General features: G+C 42.1%; 1 pseudogene; it reads right to left on the reverse strand.

Annotated features, from left to right (window-relative positions):
* Positions 1–17,746: 17,746 nt before the first annotated feature.
* On the reverse strand, positions 17,747–18,079 carry LOC113884139 (annotated as a pseudogene).
* Positions 18,080–19,559: the final 1,480 nt, after the last annotated feature.

Below are 19,559 nucleotides of genomic sequence, written 5' to 3' on the forward strand. Positions count from 1 at the left end.
AACAAATTTAAGAGAAAAAGAGATAAAGCATAAATTTTCCCAAAAGACCCTGTGAATCAAGAGTCCCAACTTGCTTGAGTAAAAACAAGAAGAACCTTACTCTTCGTCCAGAATCTTGTATTTTTGCACTTTGTCATTATTTCTGATAGGCTGGGACCTGGGACTTGGGACCTGGAAATTTTTACCAGAGTGCTTGCACCTGGACAAATGTCGCCTCCATTTCTTGAGCAACAGAATACAAAGAAACTATAAGAGACTAAAAATAACTGCATAAGTGAGCAGTTGGGGCAAATTACAAACAAGAAGACACAAAACAGTCACAAACCAACTGCCACTCTTGAGGTGCAAAAGCAGGGTACCCCACAAAATCTGTAAACACAGCAGCACCAAGGGGGTGCACAGACCACCCAAACCACCCCTCCAACCCCACCCACCCGCCTCAACACCCAGCTCATTTAAGGTACCAGCTTGTTCCCCGCCTTGGGAACAAACAGGAGCACCTGAATATCAATAAAGCCTTGCCTGAATTCCTCCTCTGGCCCCTTACCAATTTCTAGTGATTAAGGAGTCCACGAACCTGAGTCAGTCACATTTCTATCAGCGATATAGGGAAAGTTAAGAATTTCTGTCTATGTCCCTGCAGTTAACAAAAATAAGTAATAAATTCAGTACCCTCTTCAAAAAAACAAATTATAAAATCCAGAATTAAAGCTCAGGAAGGGAAAACAAGAGGTCAGTCAAATGAACAGTTGTTTATCTACCATAACCAGAGTTTTCTGGAAAAAAAAAAAAAAAAGAGGGAACTTCATGGGTGGACCAGGTCTGGCTCTTTTATCTAGTGTAGCTGTCAATGTGTCTGTTGGAGAGGGATGTCTTTGATGTGGACGCCTCAGCGATCAAAAGTTTAATGTCAGGCACATTGCAATCAAAAAAGCAAATATGATCCTGATGATAAATTTTGATCCTCATGATAAATTTCTAGTATGACATGACCCAGCTGGATGTTTTCCTTCCCCAAATTTCTGGGTATAGCTGACTCACCCCTGTTAGTCCACCACAGACTGTGGAAGTCCAAACGCCTGCCCCCAGATTTCTGCAGCTTCACCCTGAATCTCTGTGTTCATAGCCCCCCGAGTTCCTTCCCAGACTCCATGCTTACGCTGCTTGTATTGATCTAGACTTGAAATTAATATCTCCGCACAGCACCAAAATATCCAGTCACACAATGCAACAAATGCATTTGCTGCAAAAAAAAGAAACAAAAGAAAGCCAGGTCAAACAGCTTCCGCTGAATCTCCTTGGTAGAGGACACCCACACGCCATCTCTCTTCTTCCTGCAAATTGTCCTCCCACGCTGAACCAGAAAATGTACCAGTTTATTTTTCTCAAAAAAAAGAATTTCACCCCAAAGATAAATGCTGATGCCAGCTGTCACTTAATTAAAAAAAAAAATCAACTCATTATACACTAAAATGCTAACAGAGGAATTCCTGAGTTTGAGGATTGTGGACAATTTTTTTTCCTCTGTGGTCTTCTGTTTTGTTTTGGTTTTTTTTCCAAATTTTCTGTATATTCCTTTTGAAATAAGAAACACAAAATAAAATTGATGTTTTAAGAACTCACTTGTAAAGAGGGTGTGGAGGCCTCCGTGGGTGGGGGACGAGGAGGGTAGAGGGCCTGCCCCACTTCAGACCTGTTCCCGAGGCCCCGGTGAGTCAGCCAAGCACGCCCCCTAGTGGGGGAGCCCGTTGGCACCCTCTGCTCTCCCGGGCCTGTGAAAGCTGCCCTAGTCAAGGTCACCCAATTTCCTGCTTCCAAAGCTAACGAATGACCTTTTCTCAGCCTCACCCTTCTGGGCTTGTTCCTCCTGACAGGAAAGGGAGAGGCCGTTGTATTCTGGGTGTACAGGAAGCCAGGAGGGAAGCCCTGGCGGCCAGGAGGGTGCAGGAGCAGTGAGCCGCTCTGCGGAGCCCCTTTTCTAATAGGATGGTGTCACATCGTGGGTTCCTCAACCTTAGTTTTAAGAGGCTTTTTCAGTGTTTTGCTGGTCGTCCAGCATCACGGCAGCTAAACTGCTTGAACACAGCAGTTTGCCTATTTGGGGCTACAAGTTTAAAGGCCTTGTTTCATTTCTTGTTTCCTAAACTTTAATTTACAGCCTTAATCCTTTTCAGGATTCACTGGCATAGGCTCGCCGCTGTTTGCTAAGGTAAACATCAGCTCTCAGGCCGCCCCACTGTTTCGCTAGGTAGAAGGTGACGCCAGCCTGGAATTAGCTGGGGAGGAGGGTACACTTCAGCGGGGCTGGGAGAGATATTTCCCCCCATGAATCCTGCTTTGGGAGGCACCCCACCCCCTCACACAAGCCAACACCACCCTGCTCATGACTTCCCTCTGGGGCTGCTCTAAGCCTCCTGGAAATCTGATCTTCTCTCCTTAGCTTTCTCCTCCCTGTCACAGCCTCAGAGATACTCTTCGATTTTACAGTTTACACCAAACCTCTGCTCCAGCTGGGAAGGGGTGGGGTTTACACACTGTTCCCTCAACACCCTCTGAAGTTTGGCCTCTGGGCCTTGGCTCTCCTCAGGCCCTGCCCTCCCCCAGCAGCCCACCACTGAAGACACCTGCTCGCCTGGTCTGTGGGGCTCAAGCTGAGCCAGGCCGGGTCCTGGGGCCCTGTGCTGTAGTGCTTGCACCTGGACAGACGTCTCCTTGAGCAACAAAATGCAAAGAAACGTAGTTGGTGTTCAGTCACCAAGTCATGTCGGGATCTTTGCGACGCCATGGACCACAGCATGCCAGGCTTCCCTGTGCTATAAGGGACTAAAAAGAAATGACAAGGGACTGAAGAACTGTGTGCATGCGCAGCTGGGGCAAATTATGAACGGTAAGATACAAAAAGACCAAACATCCAGCTGCCACTTCTGAAGAGCTGGGAGCAAAAGCAGGGTGCTGTTCATGCCCCTTGCACACAACACCACCAAAGGGGTGGGCAAACCACCTAAGCCACCCCCCTGGCCCAACCCCAGGACGCACCCCTACCCTCCCCACATAAAAGGAATCAACTCTCCACCCTCATCAGGGAGTGAGCAAGGAAACTGTTACTTGTTATCACTCCCCCCTATTGCAACAGGGGCCCCAGTAAAGCCTTGCCTGAATTTCTTGTCTGGCCTCCTATCCATTTCTATTGATCAAGGAGGGCGAAGAACACTGATCAATAACAAAGCCACAGACTGCTAACAAAGGTTGCCCCCATAGTTCCAAGGCCAGTCACTAGGTGGTATTTTGATGACCTTTTCAAAGCCATCTCACAGTACATCTACCTGATGTCATCTTCTCTCAAGTCCCCCACCCCAGAAGCCTCTTACTGCCTAAATCTCTTCCCTCTCATGAATCCCTCCAGGAATTGCTTCTATCCTCAGGAGTCTGGCAATTCTTGCTGTTGAAACAATAATAGCACTTCTTTTGAGAGATTATTATGTGCTAGTAGCTGTGCTAATTATCTGCTTTTCATGAACTCTTGTAATCCTTACAGCAAACCAGGAGCAGACGCAGGTGGGTGAAGGGCTCATGCCTCTGTCCCACACCTCTTTCTCCAGGTTTTCTAGGTCCCCCCACCAGCACCTGGGGCCGGACAGGAGGCCAGTTCCTTTACAGCCAGGTGCCAAGGAGCGCTGAGACTCATCCCAGGGCCACTGGGGAGTTCAAAGCCCAGGCTCTTAGCCATTACATGACACTGTCCTATTGCTTTTGAGGTAGGAGATTGACAGGGTCCAGGTTGGAAATTCGCAATCAGCCAGCCTTCTCTTTCCATTTTCTGAGGCAAAAGATAGGTGGGCTCCAGTTGAGAAATTTACAACCAGCCCCCTGTTTGCTCTCAGAAATGGAAGTAACAATAGAAACAGGGTAAATAGCCAGTCTTTGTCGCTTGTGTTCATCTCAAGGGAATAATCATGGCAAGGACAAAGAGAGGCAAAACCTCTGAGTAAAAGATAATGGAGATACTACACATGCACAAAAACCCTCCTCAGAATCAAAAGTCAGGGGATAACTCCAGGCCATAATGAGTCTTGTTCCTCCCAGAAGCCTTCACGTCAATATCCAGGGGAGCATCCCAGAGTAGGTCTAGTTGTGGAAAAGAAACCAGATAATTGTCCTGAAGGAGGACAAAGACTCAGAAGAACTGATCTATATAAATGACTTAACCGCCTCTTTACAGTGCTCTTCCTCACTGGGGGGGACGCCCACACCCTTTCTCTCTGGGTGTGCATCTCTGCCCTGCTTCTATCTCAACTTAACAAACTGTGTCTCTATGCACTCTCCCACTTGTGGTTGTGCTGTCTCTAATAATAAACTCTGTACCTGCATGTCCCGCTTCTGCCTCTGTGATAAATGCATTTTTCACTGGAGGCAAAGATCCAGGAAAAATTAGCTGCTAACCTCTAGCCCTTGTTGGTCTGGTGGCTAGGATTCCTAGTTTTCATGCTGGCTGCTGCTGCTGCTAAGTCGCTTCAGTCATGTCCGACTCTGTGCGACCCCATAGACAGCAGCCCACCAGGCTCCCCCGTCCCTGGGATTCTCCAGGCAAGAACACTGGAGTGGGTTGCCATTTCCTTCTTCAATGCATGAAAGTGAAAAGTGAAAGTGAAGTCACTCAGTCATGTCCGACTCCTAGCGACCCCCATAGACTGCAGCCTACCAGACTCCGTCCATGGGATTTGACAGGCAAGAGTACATCCTGGCTACCCAGGTTCACTTCCTGGGCAGGGAATTAAGATCTCATTCCATGCCACCACTCGCTACTGCCTCACTGAGATCACTTTCTTCTTCCTTTTCTAATTGCAGTGTGTGTTCTCTCTCCCTAAATACTTGTGAGAATGGGCTATGTGAAGCCCTGCAGACATCCTAGCACAGCTCCTTGCCCATGGTAGCTCAGAACCACAGCACTTGATGGAAAAGCCAGAACATTTCCTCACAATTGAAGGTCACCCAGTGAGAGTCTCTGATCCCCAGGATTCCCAGCTGCTCTTCTGGAAGCAGCTGCTGGGTCAGTGGAGGCCTGAGATGTTCCCAGATACTCAACACCTGAGGTGGCTGAGAGAGACAGAAAGGAGAGAGGAGGGCCACAGAGAGATTTTTTCTGGAGCAATACTTTCACTCAGAGAACCAAGAAGGCCCCTGAAGCATCACACATCTTCATCATTGAGCTGGTCCAGGGAGTAGAGGAGGAGGGGGCAGGACCAAAGCTACATTTTTGCTGCAGGTGTAGCTTTTGGCCATATAACTGCAAGTTTATGATGAGAAGAGAAGAAAGGATACGATGCCCTTGAGTGAGTAAGTGAAAGTTGCTCAGTCGTGTCCGACTCTTTGAGACCCCATGGACCGTAGTCCATGGAATTCTCCAGGCCAGAATACTGGAGTAGGTAGTCTATCCCTTCTCTAGCGGATCTTCCTGACCCAGGAATTGAACCAGGGTCTCCTGCATTGCACGTGGATTCTTTACCAACTGAGCTATCAGGGAAGCCATGATGCCCTTATTGGGTTCTAACCCTGGAAATTTATTTTGTAATTCAAGTTTATTATCCACATCTATGCAAAATAAATTATCTTTATTGATCAATTTCACTAAATTGCCACAAGTTTTATAACTTCTTCTCATTGGCTTTTAAAAGTGAACTTAGTGTTTCTCAATGTGCTCCAGCCTTGACAGCTTTCAACAGATGTGACTGGCATTATATCGCACTGTTACCAGTGTTTTCCAGGTCATTCCAGTCTGGAGTCAAAACCAGGGTCTCCATAAGAGAAACAGAAGAGACAGATAACAACTCCTATTTCTCTGGCTCCCTTTCCACGCACAGTTGCAGAATCTAGCCCTCTCTCCCAAATATGTCTGGGAGCTCCATGGAGTGTCCATGGGGCTTTTCCTCCCTGCTCTATGTGCCGTGGTGACATTCACTGCTCCCTTCAAAGCCCAAGCCAAGCCTAGTTTAAGGTAAAATTAAAAATTACCTTAAGAATTTAAGGTAAAACTCTTTCCCAAGAGTTGCTGTTGTTCAGTTGCCCAGTCATGTCCTTTTCTTTGCAACCCTGTGGACTGCAGCACAGCAGGCCTCCCTGTCCCTCACCATCTCCCAGAGTTTGCCCAAGTTCATGTCCATTCCTAGTCATTTTTGCAAATGGCCCCAGGAAGGGCACCACCCCATACAAGGGCACATCAGTAACCATTGCCTCCATGCAAAGCCTTCTTCCCCTGCTCATCTGTGTTTAGGTTAGTTCCTAGTCTCTCTCTCCTATGAGCAGGGGGACAGAGTCTGGAGAGAGGTTCTTGGGAGTGAGATCAGAGGGCAATGCCCAGAGAAAGAGGGGGCCTCCCTCAATCATCTCCTTCTCTCATCAGTCTCTCATCAGTTCCAGCCTGCTGACCTTCACAAGAGGAGGGAAGAACTATTTGTACAGTATCAGATCAGGTAGGTATAGTCACTTGGTTGATCTGGGATCATTTGAGACAACTCTGAATGAGACAGGAATAATTATTAGGTCTTCTGGTGCCTTTGATTCTATCCTAAAAGTAGAAGAAAAGAGAGAGAGGGTGGCTGGAGAGAAATAGGTAAATGAAGTTCAAACCAATTGGGGCTGGACTCTGAATCAATGGAAAATATCCTGAAGCTACTAAAGAATGTCTCTTCTTAAGTCCAGTCAGGCTGCTATAACAAAGTGGCTCATAAGCAATACTTTATTTCTCACAGTCTGGAGGCTGGGAAATTCCATCATCTGGGTGCCGGTAGATTTGGTGTCTGGTGAAAGCCTGCTTCCTGGTTCGTAGGCAACCATCTTTTCATTGTGTCCTCATGTGGCAGGAGGACAGGAGGTGCTCTCTGGAGCCTCTTATACAAGGGCACTGATCTCATCCATGAACACTTCACCTCATGACCCAGTCACCTCCCAAAGGCCCCACCTCCAAAGACCACTATACTGGGGAGTTAGGATTTCAACATAGGAATTTGGGGAGGACCTAAACGTTCAGACCATAGCAATGTCTGTCACTCAAACCCCAGGACTGGCTGAACACTGGTGTGCTCCACACCGTATCCAGTGGAAGAGGAAAATGTACTAGCTTCCTGATTATTGCCACTGATATGGTGGGTTAAAATAAGAGAAGTTTATTTTCTTAAAACTCTGGAGGCCAGAAGTCCAAAATAAAGGGGTTTGCAGGGCCACATTCCATCCAGAAACTCTAGGAAAGAATCCTGCTTCACCGCTTCCAGCTTCCAGGGGCTCCTGGACTTCTCTGTCTTGTGGCTGCAACACTCCAACCTCTGCCTCCGTCTCCATATGGCCTTCTTCCTGGTGTGCCTCTGAGTCACTCATAAGGACACTTCTCTGTCACTTATAAGGACATTATCATTGGACTTAGGGCCCTAAGTCTAGAATGTTCTCATTTCAAGATTCTTAGTTGAATTACATCTTTAAGGACCCTATTTCCAAATAAGGTAGCACTCACAGGCACGAGATCAGGACCTAGACATACCTTTCAGGGGACACAATTTAACCTGCTAGAGATCTCATTCTCACCTGGCCAATCTTCCACTTTCTGTCTGAAACAATCCAGAGAAGGTTAGACAAAAGGCATTTCCAATTAAACTGAAAAGCTCTTGCACAGCAAAGGAACCCATAAACAAGACAAAAAGACAACTCTCAGAATGGGACAAAATATGTGCAAATGAAGCAACTGACAAAGGATTAATCTCCAAACCATACAGCTTGTGCAGCTCAATATAAAAAATATCAAAAATGGGCAGAAGATTTAAATAGACATTTCTCCAAAGAAGACTTGCAGATGGCCAACAAACACATGAAAAGATGCTTTACATCAGTCATTATTGGAGAAACGCAAATCGAAACTACAATGAAGTATCACCCCGCACCAGTCAGAATGGCCATCAGAAAATCTATAAACAATAAATGTTATTGGTGGGAATGTAAATTGGTATAGCTACTGTGAAGAACAGTACAGGTTCCTTAAAAAAACTAAAAATAAAACTACCACATGACTCAGCAATCTCACTACTGGGCATATACCCTGAGAAAATCATAATTCAAAAATGTACATGTACCCCAGTGTTCATTGCAGCCCTGTTTACGATAGCCAGGATATGAAAGCGGCCTAAATGTCCATTGACAGATAAATGGATAAAGAAGATGTGGTACATATAGACAATGGAATATTACACAGCTGTAAAAAGGAACAAAATTGGATCCTTTGTAGTGGTGTGAATGAATTCAGAGTCTGTCATACTGAGTGAAGTCAGAAAGAGAAAAATAAGTATCATATATTAACACATATTTATTGAATCTAGAAAAATGGTACTGAAGAACCTATTTGCAGGGCAGGAATAGAGACACAGATGTAGAGAACAGACTTATGGACAGAGCAGAGTGGGGAGAGGGCGGGACAAACTGGGAGAGTAGCATTGATGTATATATACCACCATGTGTCTCATAGCTAGCTAGTGGGAAGTTGCTTATAGCACAGGGAGCTCAGCTCAGTGGTCTGTGATGACTGAGAGGGGTGGGAGGAAGGCTCAGATGGGAGCGGATATATGTATACTTGCAGCTGATTTGCATTGTTGTACAGCAGAGACTAATACAACATGGTAAAGCAATTATACTCCACTTTTCAAAAATAAATTTTAAAGAGGCACTTAAATATCAGATAACCTGAGAACATGGGTGCCACAGTCTTGGAAAGTGACCCTGTAAAAACACTGTAGACAGAGGTGTGTTGTTTTTCAACTTCCCTAGTGCCCTGAGGCTCAGAGTACTGTGCTAGAAACTGACGGCAACATTTCTCTTGAATTTTCTGGAGTTAATAGAGACAGGACAGGGAGAGATGAAGGTTGGACAAATAGATTATGAAGACTTCTTTCCATTTACTGCTCCCCACTTTACTTCCACTCCAACCACACCGACATTACCTGAGCAGAGACCAAGGAAGAGGGCAGATAAACACTTGACAGGTGAATGCATAAAGGAATTTATAAACAAGTTAAAGTTTCTTGTAAGTGCTGCAGTTTTCTAGCACATATCATGTGCAAAAGAATCAGCAAGGCAAATAATTCAATCTGATTTGATCAGTATTACATGCCCTACTACTCTGAGGTTGGAAGTAAAATGAGACATTTTAATACAACAAATATGAAAGCTTAGTCACATGGTGGTGATGGGGCTGGTGGTAACATTAGTCAATATTCATGAAGCCCTACCAAGGGACAGGTGATGTGCTTGAGAGGTAAAGTTATTATCAAAATACTTTGGTAGGGACTTCCCTGGTAGTCCAGTGGTTAAGCCACTGTGATCCCATTGTAGGGGGCTCGGGTTCAATCATTGGTCAGGGAAATAAGACCCTACATGTTGCACCAATGTGGCCAAAATACACACACACACACACACCAATGTGGCCAAAACACACACACACACACACTTTGGTGATTATGTGCTTCTTTAGTAACACATTAAATAACAAGATCAACCTACTGACAGGCGTCATAATTACCATAATTTCAAACTAGCAAGAAGCACAAGTAATATTCTGAGAAACCTGCAACAACTTTGACATATAAATCTATGATTTCTGTTGCTGACAAAGTCACAGGTTCTGCGCATATTACTGGGATCTGTTGCCACATTCATAACTATAGGAATTGCTAAATTTCGGGCGGATGTTGATAAAATGAAGACACGGGTTTCTATTCCTATCCAGGTTTAGAGAGCACCTGAATTCTCTCCACACATCTCTTGTCTGTGGACCTAGATACACACTATGCCAAGCTTTCCCTTTCTCTTAGGAGAAGCTCTTTAAAATAATCTGTTCTCTTAACAGCTTCAAGAGTACTGCAGAATCACTGGCAGTCAGGTCATTTTCCTGTCAACTGAAGAGAAACGTCATGTGCCAGAGGCACTGGGCAGGAGACGTCCCCTCCTACACAGAGCAGCAGTGAGAGCCGCCCCTGTGCACACTCAGCTGTCCTATCCTGTGGTGTGTCCTGGGAGATGCTAGTCCGGTGAAACGCTCCATGCTGTGGGCAAGTGAGTTTAGGAAATGCAGCATCAGCTCTCTCCCTTTTAGAAATTCACTGTGTATGAGCAGAGCAAAGTCTCCACAGTGTACTATAAAGTGGTTTACCTAAAGCCCCATGACCTGACCATGGAACTTCCCTCCTTCTTTTATTCCATGGCTGAACTAAAGCTTTACAATACACACCTTGGGAAACCCTAAACTGTGTCATATTAAAAGCACCACAAAAGAACTGCAAAACCAATGAAAATAAACTGGCTTCAAATTAAACCCACAGTTTTTTCCTAGAACAAATCCAGAACTAGCTCCAGGAGGGAGAGAGAAGTGGTATGCCTGGGTAGTTTCTGTCATGTGTAGTAGCAGTTCACACAGTTTAATGAAAACCATATTTCCTTCTGTTTGCCATTAAGGAGTTCTAGGGTCAAGATCTGCCTAGTGAGTAAATGTGCGTGCCTGGTAGGTCACTTAGTCATGTCTTACTATTTGGGACCCTGTGAACTATAGCCCACCAGGCTCCTCTGTCCATGGGATTTCCCAGGCAAGAACACTGGAGTGGATTGCTGCTGTGCCTTCCTCCAGAGGATCTTCGCAACCCAGGGATCGAACCCACATCTCTTATGTCTCCTGCATTGGCAGACAGGTTCTTTACCGCTAGTACCACCTGGGAAGCCTCAGTGAGTAAATAGCCATCTCATAATCCCTGCTCAACTGCGATAATCACAGGAGTTTTCAAAACAACTTTAGTGATCTGGGTTTTTTTTTAATTAATTTTTTTATTGAAGGATAATTGCTTTACAGAATTTTTCTGTTTTCCGTCAAACCTCAACATGAATCAGCCGTAGGTATACATATATCTCCTCCCTTTTGAAACTCCCTCTCATCTCACTCCGCATCCCACCCCTCTAGGTTGATACAGAGGCCCTGTTCGAGTTTCCTGAACCATACGGCAAATTCCTGACGGCTATCTATTTTAATTATGGCAATGTAAGTCTATGTTACTCTTTCCATACATCTCACCCTCTCCCCACATGCATAAGTCTATTCTCTGTATCTGTTTCTTGATTGTGCCCTGTAAATAAATTCTTCAGTACAATTTTTCTAGATTCGATATATATGCATTAGAATACGAAATTTATCTTTCTGACTCACTTCACTCTGTATAATAGGTTCTAGGTTCATCCACCTCATTAGAACTGACTCAAAGGCATTTCTTTTGATGGCTGAGTAATATTCCATTGTGTATATGTACCACAACTTCTTTATCTGTTCACCTGTCGATGGACATCTAGATTGCTTCCATGCTCTACTACTGTAAGTAGTGCTGCAATGAACAATGGAATACATGGGTCTTTTTCAATTTTGGTTTCCTTAGGGTGTTTGCCTAGGAGTGGGATTGCTGGGTCATACGGGGATTTTATTCCTAGTTTTTTAAGGAATCTTCATACCATCTTCCATAGTGGCTGTATCAATTTACATTCCCACCAACAGTACAAGAGCGTTCCCTTTTCTCCACACCCTCTCCAGCATTTATTGTTTGTAGACTTTTTGATGATGGCCATTCTGACTGGTATGAAGTGATATCTCATTGTAGTTTTTATTTGCATTTCTCTAATAATGATTGATGTTGAGCATTTTTTCATGTGTTTGTTGGCCATTTCTATGTCTTCTTTGGATAAATGTTTCTTTAGGTATTTTCCCATTTTTTGATTGCATTGTTCATTTTCTGGTATTGAGTTGTATGAGCTGCTTGTATATTTTGGAAATTAATCCTTTGGAAGTTGTTTCATTTGCTATTATTTTCTCCCATTCTGAGGGTTGTGTTTTCACCTTGCTTATAGTTTCCTTTGCTGTGCAAAAGCTTTTAAGTTTAATCAGGTACCACTTGTTTACTTTTGTTATTATTTCCATTACTCTAGGAGGTGGGTCATAGAGAATCATGCTTTGATTTATGTCATCAAGTGTTCTGCCTATGTTTTCCTCTAAGAGTTTTATAGTTTCTGGTCTTACATTTAGGTCTTTAATCCACTTTGAGTTTATCTTTGTGTTTGGTGTTAGGAAATGTTCTAATTTCATTCTTTTACATGGAGCTATCCAATTTTCCCCGGAGAAGGCAATGACACCCCACTCCAGTACTCTTGCCTGGAAAATCCTATGGACAGCGGAGCCTTGTAGGGTGCAGTCCATGAGGTCACGAGGAGTCCAACACTTACTGAGCAACTTCACTTTCACTTTTCACTTTCATGCATTGGAGAAGGAAATGGCAACCCACTCCAGTGTTCTTGCCTGGAGAATCCCAGGGACAGTGGAGCCTGGTGGGCTGCTGTCTATGGGGTTGCACAGAGTTGGACACGACTGAAGCGACTTAGCAGCAGCAGCAGCAATCCAGTTTTCCCAGCACCGTTTATTGAAGAGGTTGTCTTTGCCCCACTGTATATTCTTGCTGCCTTTGTCAAAAAACAAGATATCCATAAGTGCAGGGGTTTATTTCTGGGCTTTCTATCTTGTTCCATTGGTCTATATTTCTGTTCATGTGCCAGTGCCATACTGTATTGATGACTGTGGCTTTGTAGTATAATCTGAAGTCAGGAAGGTTGATTCCTCCAGTCCCATTCTTCTTTCTCAAGACTGCTTTGGCTATACAGGGTCTTTTGTGTTTTCATATGAATTGTGAAATTTTTTTGTTCTAGTTCTGTGAAAAATGCCATTGCTAATTTGATAGGGTTCACATTGAATCTGTAGATTGCATTTGGTAGTATAGTCATTTTCACAATATTGATTCTTCCTACCCAGGAACATGGAATATCTCTCCATCTATTTATGTCATCTTTGATTTTTTCAATAGTACCTTATAATTTTCTGTGTACAGTTATTTTGTCTACTTAGATAAGTTTATTCCTATATATTTAATTCTTTTTGTTGCAATGGTGAATGGGATTGATTTCTTAATTTCTCTTTCTGATTTTTCATTGTTAGTATATAGAAATGCAAGTGGTTTCTGTGTATTGATTTTGTATCCTGCAACTTTGCTAAATTTTCTGATTAGCTCTAGTAATTTTCTGATACTATCTTTTAGGGTTTTCTGTGTATAGTATCATGTCATCTGCAAACAGTGAGAGCTTTACTTCTTCTCTCCCAATCTGGATTCCTTTTATTTCTTTTTCTTCTCTGGAAGTAGCTAGAACTTCCAGAATTATGTTGAGTAATAGTGGTGAAAGTGGACATCTTTGTCTTCTTCCTAATCTTAGGGGGAATGCTTTCAGTTTTTCTCCATTGAGAATAATGTTTGCTGCAGGCTTATCATCAGTTCAGTTCAGTCTCTCAGTTGTGTCCAACCCTTTGAAACCCCGTGGACTGCAGCATGCCAGGCTTCTCTATCCATTACCAATTCCTGGAGCTTACCCAAACTCATGTCATTGAATCGGTGATGCCATCCAAACATCTCAGCCTCTGTCATTGCCTTCTCCCCCCATCTTCAATCCTTCCCAGCATCAGGGTGTTTTCAAATGAATCAATTATTCACATCAGGTGGCCAAAGTATTGAAGTTTCAGATTCAGCATCAGTCCTTCCAATGAACATTCAGGACTGATTTCCCTTAAGATGGGCTGGTTGGATCTCCTAGCAATCCAAGGGACTCTCAAGAGTCTTATCCAACACCACAGTTCAAAAGCATCAATTCTTTGGCTCTCAGCTTTCTTTATAGTCCAACTCTCACATTCATACATGACTACTGGGGAAAACATAGCTTTGACTAGATGGACCTTTGTTGGCAAAGTAATGTCTCTGCTTTTTAATGTGCTAAGTTGGTCATAACTTTTCTTCCAAGGAGCAATCATCTTTTAATTTCATGGCTGCAGTCACCATCTGCAGTGATTTTGGAGCCCCCCCCCAAAATAGTCTCTTATTGTTTCCATTGTTTTCCCATCTATTTGCCATGAAGTGGTGGGACCAGGTACATGATCTTAGTTTTCTAAATGTTGAGTTTTAAGCCAACTTTTTCACTCACCTCTCACTTTCATCAAGAGGCTCTTTAGTTCTTTGCTTTCTGCCATAATGGTGGTGTCATCTGCATATCTGAGGTTATTGATATTTCTCCTGGCAATCTTGATTCCAGCTTGTGATTCATCCAGTCCAGCATTTCTCATGATGTACTCTGCATATAAGTTAAATAAGCAGGGTGACAATATACAGCCTTGACTTACCTCTTTCCCAATTCAGAACCAGTCTGTTGTTCCATATCCAGTTCTAACTGTTGCTTCTTGACCTGCATACAGATTTCTCAGGAGGCAGATAAGGTGCTCTGGTATTCTCATCTCTTTAAGAATTTTCCAGTTTGTTGTGATCCACACAGTCAAAGGCTTTAGCATAGACAATGAAGCAGATGTGTTTCTGGAATTTTCTTGCTTTTTTGATGATCCAGTGGATGTTGGCAATTTGATCTCTGGTTCCTCTGCCTTTTTTAAATCCAGTTTGAACATCTGGTTCTTGGTTCATGTACTGTTGAAGCCTCACTTGCAGAATTTTGAGCATTACTTTGCTAGCATGTGAAATGAGTGCAATCGTGCGGTAGTCTGAGGATTCTTTGGCATTGCCTTTCTTTGGGATTGGAATGAAAACTTACATTTTCCTGCCCTGTGGCCACCACTGAATTTTCCAAATTTGCTGGCATATTGAGTGAAGCACTTTCACAGCATCATTTTTTAGGATTTGAAATAGCTCAACTGGGATTCCATCACCTCTACTAGCTTTGTTCATAGTGATGCTTCCTAAGGCCCACTTGACTTTGCATTCCAGAATGCCAGAGCTCTAGGTGAGTGATCACACCATTGTGATTATCTGGGTTGTGAAGATCTTTTTTTGTATAGTTCTTCTGTGTATTCTTGCCACTTCTTCTTAATATCTTTTGCTTCTGTTAGGTTAATACCATTTCTGTCCTTTATTGTGCCCATCTTTGCATGAAATGTTCCCTTGGTATCTCTAATTTTCTTGAAAAGATCTCTAGTTTTTCCCATTCTATTATTTTCCTCTATTTCTTTGCAATGATCGCTCAGGAAGGCTTTTTTACCTCTCCTTGCTGTTCTTTGGAACTCTGCATTCAAATGGGTATCTTTCCTTTTCTCCTCTGCTGTTTGCTTCTCTTCTTTTCATGGCTATTTGAAAGGCCTCCTCAGACAACCATTTTGCCTTTTTGCATTTGTTTTTTCATATCATATATGGCCTTTACTATGTTGAGGTAGGTTCTTTATAGGCCCATTTTTTTAAGAGTTTTAATCACAAATCATGCTGAATTTTGTCAAAGACTTTTTCTGCATCTATTGCGATTATCATGTGGTTTTTATTTTTCAGTTTTTTAATATGGTGTATCACATTGATTGATTTGTGCATATTGAAGAATCCTTGCATTCCTGGAATAAACCCAACTTGATCATAGTGTATGAGCTTTTTGATGTGTTGCTGAATTCTGTTAGCTAAAATTTTGTTGAGGATTTTTGCATCTATGTTCATCAGTGATAGTTCGTCAGTGATAGGCCTGTAGTTTTCTTTTTTTGTGTTGTCTTTGTCTGATTTTGGTATCAGGGTGATGGTGGCCTCGTAGAATGAGTTTGGGAGTGTTCCTTCCTCTGCAGTTTTTTGAAAGAGTTTTAGAAGGATAGGCATTCGCCCCTCTCTAAATGTTTAATAGAATTCTCCTGTGAAGCCATCTGGTCCTTGGGTTTTGTTTTTTGGGAGATTTTTGAACACAGGTTCAATTTCAGTGCTTGTAATTGGGTTGTTTATACTTTCTATTTCTTCCTGGTTCAGTCTTGAAAGATTGAACTTTTCTAAGAATCTGTGGTTATCTATTTTATTGCCATATAGTTGTTCATAATAGTCTTTTATAATCCTTTGTATTTCTGCATTGTCTGTTGTAACCTCTCCTTTTTCATTTCTAATTTTGTTGATTTGATTCTTCTTTTTTTCTTGATCAGTCTGGCTAAAGGTTTGTCAATTTTGTTTATCTTCTCAAAGAATCAGCTTTTAGTTTTATTAGTCTTTACTATTGTTTTGTTTCTTTTTCATTTATTTCTGCTCAGATCTTTATGATTTCTTTCCATCTACTAATTTTGGGGGTTTTTTGTTCTTTTTACAGTTGTTTTAAGTGTAAATTTAGGTGGTCTATTCAATGTTTTTCTTGTTTCTTGAGGTAGGATTGTATTGCTATCAACTCTCCTTTAGAACTGCTTTTGCTGCATTCCATAGGTTTTGAGTTGTCATGTTTTCATTGTCATTTGTTTCTAGAAAATTTTTGATTTCACTTTTGATTTCTTCAGTAAGCTGTTGGTTGTTTAGAAATACATTGTTTACTCTCCATGTGTTTGTGTTTCTTACAGTTTTTTTCTTGTAATTGATATCTAGTCTCATGGCATTGTGGTCAGAGAAGATGCTTGATACAATTTCAATTTTCTTAAATTTACTGAGGTTTGATTTGTGACCCAAGATGTGGTCTATCCTGGAGAATGTTCCATGCGCACTTGAGAAGAAGGTGTATTCTTCTGCATTTGGATGGAATGTCCTGAAGATATCAATGAGAGTCATCTCATCTAATGTATCATTTAAGACTTGTGTTTCCCTATTAATTTTCTGTTATGATGATCTGTCCATTGGTGTGAGTGGGGTGTTAAAGTCTCCTGCTATTATTGTGTTCCTGTCAATTTCTCCTTTTATGTCTGTTAGTGTTTGTCATGTATTGAGGTGCTCCTACGTTGGGTGCATAGATATTTACAATTGTTACGTCTTCCTCTTGGATTGATCCTCGATCATTACATAGTGTCCTTCCTTATTTCTTTCAATCTTTATTTTAAGGTCTGTTTTGTCTGATATGAGGATTGCTACTCCAGCTTTTGCTTCCCATTTGCATGAAATACATTTTTCCATCCTCTCACTTTCAGTTTATATGTGTCTTTAGGTCTGAAGTGGGTTTCTTGTAGACAGCATATATATGGGTCTTGTTTTTGTATCCATTCAGCCAGTCTGTGTCTTTTGGTTGGGGCATTTAATCCACTTACATTTAAAGTAATTATTGATATATGTTCCTATTGCCATTTTCTTAATTGTTTGGGGTTGATTTGGTAGATGTTTTTTTCCTCTTGTATTTCTTGACTATATAAGTCCCTTTAACATTTGTTGTAAAGCTGGTTTGGTGGCACTGAATTCTCTTAACTTTTGCTTGTCTGAAAAGCTTTTTCTCTCTCCATCAATTTTGAATGAGATCCTTGCTGGGCACAGTAATCTTGGTTGTAGATTTTTCCCTTTCAGTACTTTAAATATATCCTTCCATTCCCTTCTGGCCTGCAGAGTTTCTGCTGAAACATCAGCTATTAAATGCATGGGGTTTCCCTGTATATTACTTGTTGCTTTTCCCTTGCTGGTTTTTTTGGCAATTTATTTTTTTTATTTTGGCAATATCTGGCAGTTTATTAACCAATGGAACATACTGAATAACAAACTATCTTACATCTTTCAGGAAGAAGAAACACTAGATTTGAAAACACATCACCCACTGAATTTAGACACAACATCTCTACTCAATTAAGAGAAACATTTGTACAGTCCAGGTCTTTATTCTTACACCCAACAGGCCCTACATTCATAGGGAATGGGCTCCAACAGTTCAGGTTCCTTTCCACTGGTCCTCATGAAGTGTGTTCTCTGGGTGGAGCAGGCTGGTGCTTCAGCTGAACCCAAATCCCTTTCTCTTTGGCTTCCTTCTTTTTCTGATCATTTTCCTTCACATGTTTCAGGAAGCTGTCTAGGCTCTTAGAGTGCTTAATATGTTCAATAGGCACATTAATTCTCTTGGCAAGAATCTTGCCATTAACTTGTTTGTTTACAGTGATGCCAGCAGCATGCTGGGTAACATTGTAGATTCTCCCAGTTTTGCCATGGCAACATTTGTGGGGCATTCCTTTTTGAACAGTACCCATGCCCTTGATATCTACAATATCACCCTTCTTGTAGATTTGCATAGATGTGGCCAAAGGAACAACTCCATGTTTTTGAAAGGCCTAGAGAACATGCAGCAGGTGCCCCTCCTCTTTTCCTTTGTGTTGGTCATTTTGGCAAATTACTGGAAGATGGTGGTTCCAGCCGACAGGCTCCCTTGCTGCTTTTAATATTCCTTCCTTGTGTTTAGTCTTTGTTAGTTTGATTAATATGTGTCTTGGTGTGTTTCTCCTTGGGTTATCCTGTATGGAACTCTTTGCACCTCTTGGACTTGATTGACTATTTCCTTTTCCATGTTGGGGAAATTTTCAACTATAATCTCTTCAAAAATTTTCTCATACCCTTCCTTTCTCTCTTCTTCTTCTGGGACCCATATAATTCGAAAGTTGGTGCCTTTGATATTGTCCCATCGGTCTCTGAGACTATCCTCAGTTCTTTCCATTCTTTATACTTTATTCTGCTCTTCAGAAGTTATTTCCATCATTTTAACTTCCAGCTCACTGATTCGCTCTTCAGCTTCAGATATTCTGCTATTGATCTCTTCTAGAGTATTTTTAATTGTAGTAATTGTGTTGTTTGTCTCTCTCTGTATGTCTATTCTCTAATTCTTCTAGGTCTTTGTTAATTGATTCTTGCATTTTCTCCATTTTGTTTTCAAGGTTTTTGATCATCTTTACTATCATTATTCTGAATTATTTTTCAGGTAGTTTGCCTATTCCCTCTTCATTTATTTGATCTTCTGTGTTTTTAATTTGTTCCTTCATTTGTGTAGTATTTCTCTGCCTTTTCATTATTTTTTTTACCTTATTGTGTTTGAGGTCTCTTTTTGCCAGCCTTGAAGGTTGAATTCTTTCTTCCTTTTGGTTTCTGCCCTCCTAAGGCTGGTCCAGTGGTTTGTGTAAGCTTCATATAGGGTGCGATTTGTGTTGTTTTTGTTTGTGTGTTTGTTTGTTTGTTTTCCCTCTGATGGGCAAGGCTGAGTGAGGTGGTAATCCTGTCTGCTGGGTTTGTATTTTTGTTTTGTTTGTTGTTTAGATGAGGCTTCCTGTACAGGGTGCTCCTGGTGGTTGGGTGATGCCGGGTCTTGTATTCAAGTGGTTTCCTTTGTGTGAGTTCTCAATATGTGATACTCCCTAGAGTTAGTTCTCTGGTAGTCCAGGGTCTTGGAGTCAGTGCTCCCACTCCAAAGGCTCAGGGCTTAACCTCAAAATGAGACACAGAGACACAAAGTGAGCAAATGCTGTTTGAAAAAATGGTATCAATGAACTTGGTTGATTCAAGATTGTCACAAATCTTCAATTTGAAAAAATTACATAATCTTGACTCTCCTCAGTCTTCATACTTTCCTTTCGTGAGCACTGAATGGCAAGCAATGTTCAGACTGTCCTGTTGCAGACAGATATACCTTGCAACGTATTTCACAGAGCCTGGAAATGGAGAGAAAGCATGTCTCCTGAAAGAAGATATTACATTCCTTTCCCCTCATCCATGACAGCATTGAGG

The sequence above is a fragment of the Bos indicus x Bos taurus genome, chromosome 26 (assembly GCF_003369695.1).
Source record: "Bos indicus x Bos taurus breed Angus x Brahman F1 hybrid chromosome 26, Bos_hybrid_MaternalHap_v2.0, whole genome shotgun sequence".
Classification (NCBI taxonomy): Eukaryota; Metazoa; Chordata; class Mammalia; order Artiodactyla; family Bovidae; genus Bos; species Bos indicus x Bos taurus.